Source organism: Struthio camelus, chromosome 3 (assembly GCF_040807025.1).
Source record: "Struthio camelus isolate bStrCam1 chromosome 3, bStrCam1.hap1, whole genome shotgun sequence".
NCBI classification, from domain to species: Eukaryota; Metazoa; Chordata; class Aves; order Struthioniformes; family Struthionidae; genus Struthio; species Struthio camelus.
In genome coordinates, this window is record NC_090944.1 from 125,637,694 (window position 1) to 125,652,624 (window position 14,931).

At 49.3% G+C, this 14,931-nt stretch overlaps 1 long non-coding RNA gene across 1 annotated transcript in view; it reads left to right on the top strand.

The window, feature by feature from the left end:
* The window catches only part of LOC138066874 (uncharacterized), an 82,123-nt gene that overhangs the window by 58,553 nt on the left and 8,639 nt on the right, over positions 1–14,931 (top strand). Inside the window, exon 2 of the long non-coding RNA XR_011140489.1 lies at positions 7,405–7,640. This is a non-coding gene — a long non-coding RNA (uncharacterized lncRNA). The remainder of the gene's footprint in view (positions 1–7,404; positions 7,641–14,931) is intronic.

Genomic DNA, 14,931 nt, shown 5'->3' on the forward strand with positions numbered 1-14,931 from the left:
TAGCCAAGACCCTATATTATGAGTGGTGGTCTCTTCCTTAGCTATAAGACGCTGTGTGCGTAGTGCATCCTATTCTTTGTTGTGATTCTTCTCCTGCATGTGTCACCAATGGTTCCACTTCCACATGTACTGTCACAGTTTTTCTGTTACGCTTAAAAGAAGGTTTTTAAGCGCACAACTTTTAGAGTTTGTAAAGCCCCTATTTCTAACAAAACAGTATACTCTGCACTGAAAAGTCTTCCCCTCAAAGCATTTGGATAAGCTCTATGAACGTTACCTGGGATACTCGTTCTGTTGCCGTTTGACTTGGCCGGCTTTCAGTGCTTCCTCTCTCCATCACATTGGGTTGATCTTCTCCAGTTTGCCTTCATTTCATGATATTCCTTGCTGCAGCGTGCTCTTTCTGTGCGATAATTCAAAAGGAAACGTTTCCGTCAAGGGTCTGTGTCCAAATGCTGTTTTAGCTGCTGTGTTGTTGTTGTTTTTCCTCCAATCTAAATTTCGTTCTTTTTTTATAAGGTTTTGGGCTACGCTATGGCCCAAATTCATTCCCATTTGTTTCACTAGTAGTGTGATCCAAACTGAATGCGGGTCTTGCTTTTACCGACTGCATTTTCGCTTACCGTTGTTTCGTGTACCCTTGCATCCTCTTGATTTCTCTGCATCTCTAGTCATTTCTCATTCATTTCTCTGTCTTATGGCCGCTCCCAGTAGAACCCCTAAGATCCGCCAGTGCTTATGGGATGTGGGGCCGAAGAAGCGGGGGTGAAATTGCCCCTGCAGCGCATGAGGGGCAGCCCTTCACCCGGCACAGCTGTGTTTTGGCCTACCTGCCTGGGTGGCGCGGGAGGGCGTTAGAAACACCGAGCAGGCTGAAAGGTCTGGCGGCTCTGTGCTTCCCGAATCGCAGCTGCCTGGCAAGATTTAAGCAGTCGTTGCCAAGGTTGCAGACAGATTCAGGACAGCTAAACCCCTCCAATTCGGGCCGGGAAGCGCTGGCGCTGCCCCAGCCGGCGGACCGGCCTCGGCGGAGGGCGCGTTGCCCCTGTGCGGAGCCCGGCGCCCCCTCGGCTCCTGGGGCGGCACGTAAGGGGCGCCGGGGCCCCGCTACGGAGGCGCGGGGAGCCAAGGAGGAGCTCGCTCGGATTTAATCTGAGCCAGCAGCTTAACGGAAATCAATGTTTAATTAAGGGAAACTCATTCCTGTTCAGGATGAAGCCAATGCTGGTTAAGGTGCAGGATTAATCACTCCAGGAGCAGGCTGGCGTTTCCCATTCTCTCCTGCTCATGGGCAGAAAGCACCTACACGTTTACAACTGCCAGCTGCCTCCTGCCGCCTGATGGCACGAAGGTGCAGGTTTGTCAGTCTCTGGGGACCAACCGCGTGCAATTGTTTTCTTTGCTCAGCCGTTTGCGTGCAGGGAGCAGAGCTGCGTGGCTGAGCTGGGCACGGGGAAGCCAGCGGGTACTGCGAAGGCTGCCCTGACCGTTGGGGAGGAGTGCCCTTCCTCCTCTTTCCCAGGGACTCCTCTGTCCGAGAGAACAGCTCTTTCTTCCCTCGGAGCCCATGTCCGTCTCCACGCGGGCAGAGCCGGGCGCGCCTGCCAGGCCCGCTGCAGGGCAGGGATGAGGAGCTACGGCAAACCCTAACTAGCGATTCCTCCTGGGAGCGCAAGGGTGGAGGGGAGATAAGTCCAAGCCTTTCGAGAGGGGTTTTTCCTTTCCCTTCTGATGGACTACGATACGCTAACCTTGATTACAGCGTTAGGAAAGGTAACGTGTAAGGTCCCTGCGTCTAGAAACCCTTCAAGGAGCGGTTCTCAAACTTTCCAAGTCATGTTGCCTTTGAGCTCCGGACTCCAGCCAAGCCAATTCTGGCCCCATTTTCCTCTTGTTCACCCCATCCCTTTGGGCAGAAATTAAATGTTATGCTCCTCATGTACCGTGAGAACAGGTTTTTCAGGAGGGATGTGAGGGAGGGAAGGGGCCAAAGACAGCACTGCTCAAGTTTTCCCCCGGGGTACTTGAACCCTACCCCCCTCGGAGCCTGCTAGGAGAGATTTGGATGTAAATACAGGCATATTCCTAGAACAAACCTCTTCCCCCTCCTGCTGATATTGTAGCTTAATCAATATAGTCTAAAAGCAGAGCGTCCTACAATTGCTTTCCATGCTGATGATTTTTGCCAGGGGCAGAACAGCTCAATATTAAAAGCTCTGTGGCCCTGGAGGCTTGTTTGTGCCTGAGCACCGAGCACTGCTACAGCTTGGGAGGGGAAAGAAAATAAAACCCAAGTGCAGACTAGGCAGCACAGCTAGGCCTGCTGATAGAAATGAGCACAGATGGCAGGCAATGCAATTAAAAGTACTGCAGGGCTTACTTCCCTACCAGGGGATAGTTTGGAACAGGAGAGGTAACGCCTCATGGCCTATCCTTGGCCTCTTACCAAGAAAAGATTGATGACTGAAGGAGTCATGGTGAGCCATGGATGTCTAAGGGCCCCCCACGCTTTAGGCCTCATGTGTCAACTTTCAGCCGCTTTTCATCAGAATCTGATTTATGGTGCAAACCAATTTTTTTTTTTTTTAGGCTGCTCCTGGTATTCCTTTATTTTTGCTCAACCTTTAAGTCCTGTTTTCCAAGTTACATATTGCTTTGGGCAATACTCTGCCAACCCAAACACAAAAACGTTTGCGACCTGGACATAAGTCTTTTTAGATGTATCTTGCTTGCAGCCTTCTCTATCTCGTACTGATGGCCACTTTTCCCTTCATGCTGTCTCCAATAGACAGATAAAGTAGACTTGCTCTTGCCTATTTGCTGACAGCTCTACTGAGACTGCAAGTTCCTGCTAATTCAGTGTTATGAACTGCCTTATCAAACCGCCTTTGCATACAGAGTTAGCCGGTCTGGTGAGGAACGGTGTGCCTAGTAGTCAGGCGTTTCCCAGAATGCTCCTCCTGGTCCTAAAAGCAAGCAATCACTCAAAAAAGCCAGATTTTTGCCTTGCTGTGCAAGAGGGACGTTCCACCAGGTGCGGGTTTCTTAGAAAGCTTTTCGAAGCTGCTCAGCAAAAGGGCAGGCAAAGACTAGGCCAGGAGATTTTCTTGGCAGGTTTTCAAGGGCCGTTAATAGTAGTTCAGTCACATGCGGGGTGGAGGAAGAGGCAGCAGAGAGGGGGCACAGGCAGCAGCACCAAGCTGATGGCCATGCCCTGACACTGTCTCCTTCCTGCCGCCTTGCTCCCCAGCTTCCTCACCTTGGCTTAGCGTGGGCTGAGGCTCATCTTCAGCATTTTTACATTCATTTTTCTCCCACGAGATAAAAGGGGCTTTGGGACCTCTGGTCCTCTTGCGACCCCCAGCGTGCATATGCTCCGGATGCTGCTCCGGACCCTCCTTCCTTGATGTGTGTTCTCCCTCGGCAGGTCAGGAAGGCCACCTTCCACCTCAGTGCCCGCCTGTAGAGAGGCGAGGAGGCACCAGCCAATGTCCCAGGAGGAACGGAAGTAAATCCTCTTTCAGCCTGTGCTTTCACTCTCTCCCTTTCACATTCAGCAAGGGATATGCCTGCCCTTGCTGTTGTGTTTGCTTCTTATAACTGCATAGCACTGTCTCCTGGAGCACAGCACAGAGCTAGTATGGCAGATAATGATTTTCACAGAAACAATCATTTCCCCTGCAGAAAATACATTAAAAATCCCTTTAAAATTCATAAAGCAGAAGAAATACACGGGTATCCAAGATCAGCTCCCACGAGAGAAACTTTCTGCCTTGCTTGTTAGGGAGAGATCCCTCCTTCCTGACCTCCACTGCAGCCCACAGAGGATGTAGGCATAAAACAACCATGCAACAGCAGCTCAGCTGGGAGAGCAGAATTACGAAGCACCCTGAGGAGATCTCAAATGGTCTAAATTGCTCCCAAGGGTAGGCCATGCCTCTCCATTGACTAGATGAGGAGCCAAGGGATTTCATTCTCCAGTGCAGATAGCTTAGTTGAAGGTCTGAGTTAGATGGGATGAATCCACACCTGAAGACCCTGTAGCAGGCACACTTCCTCCAAAGCCTCTTTCTCCAATCTGAATTGCCCAATCCTTTCCACAGCTGGTCCCTAAACTGCTCTGCGAGCATTTGACTCATGCTGCCCGCAGCCCGGCCTGTTAGTGCCACTTACCCAGCCCTGCAGCATTGGCTCTGCTGCTGCTTAGGAGAGCACATCCCCGGCTTCCTCAAGCGCTCTCTGGACACCTTACAGGTATTTCTTGTAGATCAGCATGGAGGCAGAGGTTAAGGTGAACGCAGAGCTGATATTCACCAAATCTCGCAGTGCTAGAGCTAGAGGACACTTGATGAAGCTAGTAGGGATAGGTAAAAGGAGTACCTCTCTACGCAGCGGGGCATGAGCTTCTGTGCCTGGCTTCCAGAGGATGTTATGATTGCAATGGCATCAGCAGCTTCAAAAAGGGGTAGGACAAACTGATGGGCAGCTAGTCCGTAGATAGGACTAAAGGAGTAGGCAGGGATATAACCTCTAGCGTCCCTAAAACAACAGTTGTGGGTACTGAGGGACTAAGCAGCAAGTGGGCCACAGCAACTGGCCAGGCTCATGTGCTCTGAGACAGGATGGATGGGCTGGATGGACCCAGCCGTTGACCCGGTAGGCTATTTCTGATGTTTTTCTGTTTATTCAGTGACCAAGAGAAATAAAACACATGTCTGTGGTTCAACAGCTAGACCAGATGATATTAGATTTCATGACTGTCAGTCTCAGACAGTCTGTTAAAATTAGAAATGACAGATTTGAGGCCCAGAAGGTTAGTATGGCACACAGCACAGTCTGAAGACCTGCCTTCTCTCTTTTCTGCCTTTGTTTGCTTTTTCTGTCCTTATGATGCTCTCCTCTCTAGGGATGAAGCCTTCAGGTGCATAAGCAGAGACAAACAGTAATAGTACCCCCTCCCAAAGGCTATTGCTTTGTGGCAGACTAAGCTGACAACAGCCGTCCCGGGATGTTGTTCCCTTCCTCCTGATGTTGCTCCTGCCTGAGCTCCACTCTCTGGGCCAGAGAGCTGCCTTGGCACCTTCCCTTCTCTCCCACGGTTGTGGGCCAGGACAAGAAACATTTCAAGGTTTGATATGGGGGCAGAGATCTTTGTTGTTCCTTCTAGGACTGTCTTGCACCTTGGGTTCTGCACAAGCACCAGGATACCCTCTTCCAACCGTGTGGCAGGGTTACTGTGACTCTGCACTGATTTATTTGGCCATTTGTGGATTAGGGGAGTTCAAAAGGTTGAGAAGGGCAGATCTAAACAATCTTTCCTTGTATACTAGATATAGCTCTCAGCTGAATTCGCGGGTCCTCTCTGCCCCTCCGGTCAGCGATGGACGGAGCAGGTCCCTGCGCCATGCAGTGTGGGTGCAGCCCTGCCACTGAGCCGCCCTTTCCATCTGGCCCTGGTCTACCCCACGCGGCAGCGTATCTTCACAGGCTCTGGCACAAACTTGACTTCTAGCGGCAGGAATATTTTTAGAGCGCCGAACTAGGATCAGAGCATCATTCCTCTAGTCCTCTTCCATCAAACTTTCTTCCTTCTTGAGCAGAATTTGATTTCTCTCACTTCCCCCTGCAAAAGGTACATCTCAGCATCTCGTCTTCCACTCCCTCAGCCCTTTTACAGGCTTCTCAGCTCTACTTTGCACTCTTGTTGCCGTCGCTTTTTAATTGCAGTTCTAGTACTTGACATAGTTGCTGTCCAGTGGGATGAAATGAGGCACCAGTCACCGGCTGCGGTCTCGGCCATGGTGGCTGAAACACGCTGGCTGTCACATCCATGTAGCACCGTGGCAGCTTACAGAGCCCCTAATTGCACGGGGGTCAACTTTTTTTGAGCAGCGTTTCTACCACCAGTCTATGGGGTAAGAAACTGATTCAAACGTACCAAACTGTATCATCCTTAGTACTTTGAAAAATCCCTGCAGTCAGTGGGTGGGTGTGGGGGAGGGAGTGATTGATGCAAAATGTCCCCTCTCCCCAGGAGATCTGTCTCCCCCACACCCATAATCCTACTACATCGTACTTATATAACTTTGTCATCTCATATAGCGCATATGCAACTGATCTGTCACCAGAAGGGAACTCAGCCAGAAGTTGGAGCAAGGGACCGAGAGTTGGGGGCGCTGACCTCTGCCACGGGCACGCTGTGGGCCCTTGGCTGCAAAGCAGATGCCCCTGACTTTGCCTTGCCCGCTGACTGGGTGTGAAATGACGCTTCAGAAGAGCTCTGCTGGAACATATTAATTAATTAATGGAATCTTTTTTCAATTAACTAATGCAACTCCCATGCAAGGCTGCAGCATGCTGTTTTGCAAGCAAAATGAAAGCGCAGTCACTCCAGCAGCTCTCCTAGGAGCAAGGAGAGAGGCAGTGCCGCAGTGCTGAGAGCTGGCAGGACGCAGAGCTGCCCCATCTGCGCGTGTCACCAGGCCGCGCTGGGAGCAGGTAGCTCTGCCGCCTGTGGGGTGGGCTTGTAAAGGGTGGGTAATTTTAGGAAGAAGAAATTAGGCAATATTGGCAAAAAGTTTTATTCAGCCCCCAAACGTCATAAATTTTCCTGTAGTCCTGGCTCAAGCTGAGGTGTTTTTGCAGCCCAGAGAGGTTTAGGAAAAGTTTTGCATGCATGTGGAGGCAATGAGAGTGCTAAATTACTGGAAGCAATGCCACATGCCCGGCATATGACCGGCTAAAGCGTCGCTGGTGTCCTACCGGAGCACACAAGGGGCTGTGGGGCAGGGAGTGAGCGTTCACGGAGTTACTGCACAACAAGTCAGAACTGGAAGAGAGAATTAATTCTTGCCTGCTGTATGGCTTCAATGTAGCACCACTGAATTAACCCTCTGAGCTTTAGTATTTAGCTCTTTATAGTCTCATATATTAAATCTGGAGAATCAGTTCCTGAGGTGGGAGCGGGGATTGTTTGTGTTCCTGCAGCATTCAGGTGGCGTAGCTCTGTTTTATTTGCCTAGCAGGAACAAGTATCATTAAGTTTATCTGGTGATCAGTATGTCATTTCAAGTAGCATGAGAGTTTACCAGGGAAGAGCGTATTGGATTTGCTGGGGGCGACACCAGGAATGGAAATATTTCAAGAATCCTTAAAATAAACTGATGAGACTCATAGGCCAGGCTTATCCTGGCGGCACAGGAGGGAAATGTGTATATGCAAGGCCCTAGCGCAGAGCCAGACAGGAGTCAGTGGTCCTTGGCTCTCACCCCCTTCTGCAATTGTTCAGCAAACTCGCTTCTTGGCTTTCTAACTCCTTTCTTGAATCATCAGTTTCTTACTCTGAAAGATGTGCTGTTCGTCTGCCCTAAACCCTTTGAAGCCAAAAATACCACTTCTCTACAGGTTCAGCCTGTTTTATCAGCAGCCGCCCTCCAGACCAGCTCCCTGCTTCGTCAGAGCCGCCCGTTCCCCGGTCGCTGCACGCGAGGTGGGTGCTGCGCATCAGCGCCCCGTCGGGACCTCTGGGAGGGCACGGGGGCAGCTCCGCGCCGACCGTGCGGGCACACTTGCCTCCAAAAGCTGCATCCCAGGACTACAGCGAGTGGCTGCGTGGCTGGAGTGTCACGTCATCTTGTCTGGTATGTGCTTTAGTGGGTCTGGTTTATTTCTGGTCTTAGGTTCGTAAACACCACCCTTTTTTCTTCCTTTCCCTCTGTCCCCTACAGAACCTTGGATGTGGTCTTTAGCCGCAGGCTCTCTTCAAATTGCATTTTTTGTCACATAATGCATACGAGCGCTCAGTAGGAACTTGCACTGGATAAAAACATGGTCCATGAAGTATACACTTTTTAGAGGCTATTTCTTTCTTTTGCCTAAAGCTTTACTCTCTAGTCAGATAATGAATTGCAATGGTATCCAATTTACAGGTACACATGTCACAAGCAGAGGAGGCAACCCAACTTCAGATTAGGAGATAAGTAAGAGCCATTGAGCTACATCAGTCTCCCCGAGACTTAGTTCTTTGCTAGGTCCCACAAGGTACTTCCCACAGTACCTTTGGTTGCTAGCACAAGCCGGAGGAACCAACTTCCAACCCTGGCTTCAGAAGGCGAATTCAGAGTTGGATATGCATAGCTGCCTTGCTGGCCACTATCCTGTAAGCAAAACAGAAAGGCAGTAAAACAGGATTAGATCTAATTAAACAGGACAGAATATAGCCTTTGAGTCTGGTACGTTTTGATTAGTGGGGTCTCTTTGGCTGATGTATCTGAGCAGCCAAGATTAACGGGTCAGGCTCCCAGCGCCTGCAGGCTGGGCCTGGCTCTCCAGGGAGAGCGCTGGCACTGGCATCTGTCTGCTGTGCTGGGCCTCTGGAGACCGGTTTGTTGATCCTCAGAGCACAGCAGAAGCTCGTGTTTCCATCCCTGCATTTTCTGATTCAAAGAGAAATCCAAAAATATTGAAACATAGTTGTAGGTTAGCAAAAGGTTATTTGACCCTCGCACACGAAATGGTTGCAATATTGCTCCGTTAGCATTATAAACGTGCCTATATGCTCGTGCAATGGGTATGTAGTGTGGCTATATTCACATCTCTTGCATCCCCAATCCTATTCCAGCTCAGCTGTCTTAAAAAGCCGGTGAGTATATTCAATAGCTAAGCATTCTTTCTTCATTTTCAAGATCCACACGTTCAAAATAGAGCTGTGCTAACACGTCACGTTGAAGTTCAGAGTGACTTCAAAACCAGGATTTAGTACTGAGACGCAGCTACATCATGGGTTTGGAGCTGGAAGTACAGCACTCACACGAATTGCCTGATTTCATCCTGAACAGCAAAATCCAGCTGTTCTCACAAGCTTTCTGCTAATGTTGAGTGAAAATCATGTTCTCCTGATGTTTCAAACATCTGCACGCAACAAATGGTCATCTTTTGATTTTGCATTGGAAACGGAGAAAATTTTGTGAAAATCTATTTAGAAATTTCAAATTATAGCAGGCTACCTTCCAAAATGTAAAGCCCTCCATATTTATTAAACTGTATCATAACTAAAATGTCCCAAGCTGCCGCACACTAAAATGGAGAGGGCAGTACGTCACACTCAGTCATTGTCCTTACCATTGGAGTCCTGTGCCCGGGGGAGTTGCAGGCCATCTGGACCTCTCTGGCCGATGAGACCTGCACTTCTCCTTCATCAGCAGATGTCAACAGCAACCAGCATGCTTTTCTTTGCACCTTCAGACCACCAAACTTGCATACAAAAGGAGCCAGAAGATTCCTACCTAATGAGAAGTAACTCTCTGTTCCCTTGGGCCTAATATTCCGAGATATGTCCATAAATTTAGCTCAAAAAAATGCCAAGCTACAAAGAAGAAACTGCAGACAAAAGACTCTCAGTTGTCACTGTAGTCACATTTTTTAGACCCGGTAACTTCCTTGCTTTTCCCTGAGCTGCGGGACCCCCAAGTAAGGTCACATGCTGGAGGAAATCCCGGCCAGGGATCCGGCAGTCCCACTCACGCTGACAGCGGGCACAGGTGGCAGCTCTCTGCTGAAGTCATACTTACACAGTATTTTTAACATGACTTGAGAGAACTGCCAGCTCTTCTGCTGCTGGAAAAGGGGCTATTTTTAGCAATTAGCTATATTCAAATGTTCCTTTCATGACTTGCACAGACAGCAAATGGCTTAGCAGATTTCCAGAAAGGATCAGATATTTCTCTGGATAAGAGCAGCATTTACCATTTCTAACCCAAATAGAAATCTTCACGCTCCAGAGTAGAAGCTGATCCCTACTTGGGGTCAAGAGGGAATCTAATCTTGGGGCATCCTATTAACCTTTGTTACTCCCCTCACAAAGAGAGCTTGAGGCTTCATTTGTCTTGCCTAGTTCGTAATAGCACTTTGCATTACTATAGCTCCTTCCAGCTCGGAATCTCAAACCTTCCCCTAAAACATGACACAGGCAGAGAGGGTGCTGTGATCTCTTCCCATCTGGGAAGCCCTTTCAGGCAAACGTAGCCCTCCGTAAAAGCCACTAGAGCTTCGCGGCATGTGGTGTTCTGTGCCTTACAATATACTGCCCAGCGTCATTAATAATAAACAATTCACATTCCTGGGATGCGTAGAGATACACTTGAGAGGAGTTCCCAGGGAGGCTCGGGGCTGCACTACTGGCTCCAGTCTCAGATTAACGCAACAGACTTTGACATAAGGTTTGGTGCTGCAGCCTGAGGAAAGCAGCGGCAGCCGGAGCCTGTGTTTCACTTGCAAGTATCTGATGCTTTCCCCTGTTCACGTAGGCGAAAGGCAGAGGAAAGGTTTGACAGTAGTTATCGGGCTTTTTGCAGGTCAGCTTATTTCTTGGCTTGTGCAGACGGCAAACCTGCCTGTACAGCTGCAGCAGCGAATGCCCGCGCAGGCTGTGCCGCGGGCTCCTGCGTGAGCGCGCTGGAGGGCTGGGAGAGCCTCCGCTGCCGCGAGGGTGGTGTCAGAGAACAGGGCAGGGGCGGCCGGCGCTGCCGCTTCGCAGAACTCAGTGTGTCGTACAACACACCCCGCTTCACCAAAATTAACACTGATTTCTTAAGCAAGGCTGGCGTTAGCCATGAGACTGCCATGGGATGGCAGGAGGTGGCTGTGAGCTAGCTAGCACATAGACCGCAGTGTAATATGAACAGTGCCTCAGACGGCCCTGATTCTGCAAATATTTGAATCGCTGTTGCGCAAAGCATATGCTAAAGCTTTAAGCCTGCACTTCAATCAAGGGATTTAAGCGCAGACATAAAATCGAACCGAGTGTTCAACAGATTTGTTGAAATAAGTCCTCCGTTTGCTTCGCAGGGTCTGGCGTTCAGTACCACAAAGCAATTTAAAAATATCTCTCGCTTGATCTGTAAGGCCGGGGAATTATTCACCTGGGGAAAACGCAAGCCATCGATTGCGTGCAATCGGCATCTTTTCTGATTCCTGCCCAGGAGCGAGCCACAGGCGTGCCAGCTTCCGCGGTCCCTCGAACGGAGCGTGTGGGTGCCAAGCCCTCAGCTTGTTCTGGCCTCTTCCGGCCGGCCTGGGAGGGAAAAGCTCCCTTCAGGTGCAAAATCACCTTGGCAAGTAGACAGCAGGGCTACACCAAGACAAATCCTTTCTGAGTTTGGGGGGGAAGGGAGGCATGGTCTGTCTTTTCCTTCTCTCGACAAGTGTTTCTGCGAGTCAAGATTTCCTCGGCAAGCCAATGTGAAAACTTTAATGTCTGGCGTTAAATGTTCCTTTTTAAAGCTGTATTCAACTGAAAAAAGTCAATTAGAGCCTCTTGCAAGGGAGAAGAAAAAGTCTATTAGCCAAAGCAGTGACATTTCCTTTTGATGGATAAGCCGGTGTTTCCAAGAGTCTGAGATAAAGGCTAATAGGCAGTAATCAAAGAGCAGAGGAGCTGGCCCTTATGTAATGCCTCTCCCGTCTGTTCAGCGCAAATCCATTTGATCTTTGCCAAGAGGCAAAGGAATTCAGCTTCATCCCGGAATGAACCTCTTGCAACAAATGACAGGAGTTGTCTCCAGGCCACAACTTTCTGTCTGGGCTCACCGACACATTTCCCAACTGCTGGGCCACATTCAGATGTAGAGTTTGGATTGGCCTACTATAAAACTAGTCACCAGCCACAATGGTGGATCTCAGAGCTTGAGGAGGTCCCAGAGCCAGAGCCCCAGATTCAGTTTTGTTTCTAAGTCATGGAGAAAGTGCTACTCTGCATCCCAGCTCTGGAACTTGGATTGTCCTCTGTCCACCTTTCTCTTTCCTCTTTGTTCCTCCTCTGTTTGTTTTTTATCTTCCTAGTTCTCCTACTGATCTCTTCCTATTTCTCTCTGTAGCTTCATATTCTTCCACTATGTCATACTGCCAATACCAAATGTCTATTTCTAAAGGTCTGAGGTGGCAGTCTCTTAATCCAAAAAGTGTTGCAGCTAACGCAGGGGGAATGGTGTGTCAGACCTGAGTTTTCCTGGACAAGATTAGCCAGGTGGAGAACTAGAATCTGTTGTTACGTGCCAGCGGCGATGCTGTGGTTATGTGCAAATAGAGAAAGTCCAGACCGCAGCATCCATAGGAAGTGCATCACAGGGCCAGATTCACAAGGCGGCTGCACCCGTAGTCCCTGTGGGTAAACAGAAACATTGTAGTGCGACACAGTGCCCTGTTGGCTGGGGGAAAGCTAAGACACCAGCTGCCCTCTTATCTCAGTAGGCAGTGAGCACTGAGACATGGGGGCAGGAGAGGGAAGTTAATCGCCACCATCCTTAGCTCCTTCAAGCCTGGCAGACACCTTTTCTTGAGTCAGGCAAGGTGTTGTCACTCTTTTTTTCTCGTCTGACCTCTGATGCCACCCAGCAAAAAACATCTCTAAAAAGCATATGGTCCAGTGGTGCAGAGATAACAGGAGCCTCTCCCAGAGCTGTGGCTTGACATGAAACTCGTGTGTTTATCCTGGTCTCGGATCTTCTGCACTTTGCATATGTAAAAAGTGGCACAGGGAGGAAGCAGATGTTCAGTCGAGGTATGCTGAAATGCAGAAAGGGCAAAATCTCGAAGCTGTGCACTAGCCACGGTGGTTTTATGAGGCTGACTTTAGGTTGGGTATTGGTGAAGCCAAACTTTTGGTGGGCGTGAACACCAGCAAAGATGCAGCCTCCTACAAACCGACCCAGGAGGTGAAAGCAACACAAAGCCATTAATCCCCATCCAGTAGAAACATGCGTGTTTACGTGAACATGCAGGTCAGGCGTGAGGAACCAGAGAGAGAAATGACCTGCCAGAGTCCTTCCTTGGAGAGGCACCTGCTGGGCTTGTGCAGGGCCCGGGGATGACCAGCTGGAGAGCCTCACAGCGTGTCTTGGGTGCTCAGCCCTCTGCCAGTGCCCTGAGTGCTGGGGCAGAGGGGGCAGATCTCTGTGTGCCGAGGGCGCATGGTATAGGTGGAAAGGACCTGCTGCAGGCCTCTACTCGAGTCGAGTCCAAGCAGAGCATGTTGCTCAGGACCTCCTCCGGTTGAGTTTTGAATATCTCCAGGGATGGAGATCCCTCAACCTCTTTGGCAACCTGTTTCAGTGCTTTACTACCCTCAGCATATCATTTACTTCCCAATATGAAGTCTAAACTTCTCAAGTTTCAAGTTGTGTCCACTGCCTTTCCCGCTTCCCCTGGGCACCTCTGTGAAGGGTCTGGTTCCCTTGTCTCTGCACCTTCCCAGCGCAGCAAGAAATCAGTAGAATTAGGGACACCTAAAAACACCTAAAAAAAAAGATGGGCCTGAGCTCCAGAGGTCATATCCAGACTGAGACTTCAAATATTACAGAGCTATAGGGAAATTAGATTGAGCTACTGGTTCAGATCCATTTGAAGTGAGGAGCCTCACGTACAGAAATCGTTTGATCTGAGATACAGACATCCCTCGGTCTTGCAGAAATGAGGGAATTCGGGGCAGATGAATTCAGACCAGATCTGTCACTAAGAAGAAACAGAGGGAAACTCCTCTCCAAACAGGTTCCCAAAGAAACTGTTCCATTTTCTTTTTTAAAAAAGCATTGTGTGATCGCCCCAACACTTTAAGGTCACCACTTCTAAGATAACCACTTGTCCTTCCAGGTAGATATGACATGTGGCTTAAGTGCTGATCCCCTCAGGAATGCTGATTCCCTTAAAAATGGTTGGAGTAATGGGTCAAAACCAAAGACAGAGGAAAAGGTTGCGATTCTGTCGGAGTGTTCAGCTGTTAATGCCAGCTCTGAATTTGGCTCAAAATACCGGTCAGCTGATGGTAATGACAGCAATGTGCGATCAAAGGGATAATGTGGGAAATAGGGAACTTTAAAGACGTGTGAGAAGTCTCTTGGGAACAGTGCTCTCAAGTACGTGTACAGTTATATTAAGGCTGTTCCCTTGTTCGGAGCTCGGACTTTCGAGGTGCCAGTATCCTGGGCAGATTACTGTGTAATACAAAGATATGGATAAAGGAACGTGTTGGGCTTCAGGCTTCAGAATCCAGCAAGATGCATTAAGTGTATATTCAACTCTTGGCATGTGTATAAAACCCATGCACGTGACTTGAGTTTATAAACCTGGCAGAATCAGGGCTAGAAAGGGAAGAAAGCCGTGCCAACCTCTCTTTTTTTTAAATCAATGGCATTTGAAAACTAGAGGATATGTTCAGGATATGTTGCGCTCTGTTTCCTTTACAGCAGCTGAACCCACCCTAACCTCCCTCGGAGCGGCTCGGGGCTGGACTTGCTTCTCCTGGTTGCGCAGGGGAGAGCTGCTGTGCAGGGGCTGCTTCGCACCGGTGTCCTCCGTGGTGGGGATGCTCTCCCCGCCGAGGTGTCAGTGGCCAAAACGGACATGCAGGATCAAAGCTACTCCATGTGACAGCTGCTATACACCAAAGTGCTGCTATGCAGGTTTTATTTTTTTGTCCTGAGAAGTGTGCGCTGTTCGTATATTGGCCTATTTTGATTCCCAGGGATGTGAATAGAAATATGACTCATGATAACTAATTAAGACTAGTTGCAGAACCATTAAATTAAACAGTATTTTCCTTCAGGAGAACCACAAGCATTTTGTGCCCTAGATAACAGATTTCCATATGCTTTCCCTCAGCTAGGAAATGCAAGTTCCTTGCTACATGTTCCCTGCTGGTTTTGGTCACTGAATTCTTGACGTTAGCGAAGGAGGTAATGAAAGTTCTCCCATCCCATTTCCTCCTACAGGCTTGCGATTTTTGGCAGGAGCATTTCTTCCCATCAGCAGGAACGCTGATGGGTCCCACTTAATGAGCAGCTACTGAGATAAGCACGCACATGACAACAAATTAGCAGCTGCATATGCAGCACGGGAAAGCGGAAAGCCATAGGAGGCCCGAGTCTCTCCCGGGGGTCT